This window comes from Otolemur garnettii, unplaced genomic scaffold (genome assembly GCF_000181295.1).
Source record: "Otolemur garnettii isolate 467f Iridium unplaced genomic scaffold, OtoGar3 scaffold00208, whole genome shotgun sequence".
Taxonomy (NCBI): Eukaryota; Metazoa; Chordata; class Mammalia; order Primates; family Galagidae; genus Otolemur; species Otolemur garnettii.
In genome coordinates this window covers 2,482,965-2,484,968 of record NW_003852603.1, presented here as the reverse complement: position 1 = coordinate 2,484,968, position 2,004 = coordinate 2,482,965, and positions in this window count along the sequence as shown.

The window sequence follows — 2,004 nt, the reverse complement described above, 5'->3', positions numbered from 1 at the left end:
AGACTTGCTCCGTCTAAGCTGCTGTCATAGACACCCCAGGTATTAACTGCTTAAAACATAAATGTTAACTTAAGGTTTTATGTGCTTGCTCCATTACTTATGTCAGGTGTTAAGGTGGGAACTCACAGCAGGAGCTGAAAAAGAATTCTTGACACAAAAATTCACATAGAGGAAAGTAAAAAGTTTATTTTACTTCCTGGGGAGGAGAAGGGCACAGCCCACAAAAGAAAGAATAGAGAACTGCTGGCTGCGAGGTTAACATGCTCAGGGGTTTCTTTCTGGAGATAGAAAGAAAACAAATATTGTTTCCACCTTATGAGAAAAGCAGCGTTGAAGCTGCTGCATCTGCTTTTCCTTTTCTCCCTCTCTCCTCTGTGAGGTTGGCTTATCAGTTTCTGTGGAATGTGTTCTGCCAGGAGCTGGGAACAACCATGTTCCTTCTGTCTTCTCAGTTCTTGTGCTGTGAGAAACAAGCTTTGCAGGTGTTAATCTTAAACACAGTCAGTTAAGCCACAGGCAGGTCATCAAACAAGGGGACCTTGTGTGCAGTGCTTTTTCCACAAGGGATCAATTATGTGTTGTCAGCTTTCTCTTATTTTTCCTCCTAGATAGTTTATTTTTCTCCACTAAATAGTTTATTATCAATGCTGTCCCATCATAGTGTTGTTCAGTATTAATGTTATTACTGCTTATTTATAATAGAGAGCTTTTCTAACTCCCTCATCTCATTTCTCACAACTATTTTACATCTTGAGACCAGCAGTCACACACAGCACATGAGAAATGGTTTTCTCTGCCTCTACCTACCAAATGGGAAACATGCCCCCTTACTAGGCAGCTGGGTCCCCCAGAGTGTATGGGTCTTAAAGGTCCCACCTCTGTCCTGGGTCCATTGTTTCTCTCTGGGTCCCTGAGAGCTTGTCTTTCAAGGTGTAGGCTACAGGGATCAGGGAACGGGCAGCTCTGTCATGTGTCACAGTGCTTTTGGATGGTCCATGGGCCTCAGGGGACTCTCTAAATGCTGAACAGGGACACTCATCACTAATGTGCTTCCTGCCCGCTGGCTTCCCACTGATTCCCTCACCTCAAGATCACAACAGCACTGTGCAGACACTGCCTGATCCTCTCTGCCCTCTCCCTGGGGGTCCTTCTGGTGCCCTTCAAGGGCCCAGTGTTTCTGGAAAAGTCTGCTGCCTTCACCACAATGTCATTGCCACAGGGCCACCTTCAGGCCTAGAGGGTGGGGTGGAGGGAACAGAGGGAGTCAGCTCTCTCTCAAAACCCCTCCACCCTCTTCATTCCTGGGGCAATTTTTAAACCCAAGGCTGCACCATCTTGAGCTGGGAACTTTGGTAGCCCACAGGGTACCCAGCTGACCAGGTCCTCTCAGTCTGGGAGAAATAAAACAGCAATCATGTTAATGAAATGATCCCAGGACACTCAAAAGCCATGATGAGCAAAGGAGGCCAGACACACCTGTGCTCACGCTCCAGGATTCCACTCATGGAAGTCCAAGAACTGGTAAAGAAAACGTGGCTACAGGCCCAGACGGGTGGGTTTTCCTGACCAGGGTGGGCATGAGGGCCGCCTGCAGGGGCAGCAGGAAATTGTCTGGGCAGTGCACGTGTTGTAGATCTTGACAGAATGGAGTGCTAACTCTGGCGTGTGCATTTGTGACACTCTTGTCTGGGCACATAAATGAGGCATTTTTTGTTTATGAATTGTACCTCACTAAGGCTGTTTTTTTTTTTTAAATGAGATAAGTTTCACAAGCAGAGATAGAGGCTCCCTTCATTGCCCCCCACTGCCTTCTGGGGGTCTCACTGCACCTTTACAGTCCAACGGTGGACAATGAGGTTCCAGGATGTGTCCCTCCCTCCCAGAAGACACACATCCAGCCACACCTCAGGACCTTTGCACTGGCTGTGCCCTCTGCCTGGAGCCCCGTCTGCCTGGTCTAGTTGGGACTCTTGTCCTTCCAGTCTCATAGAGACCTCCCTGATC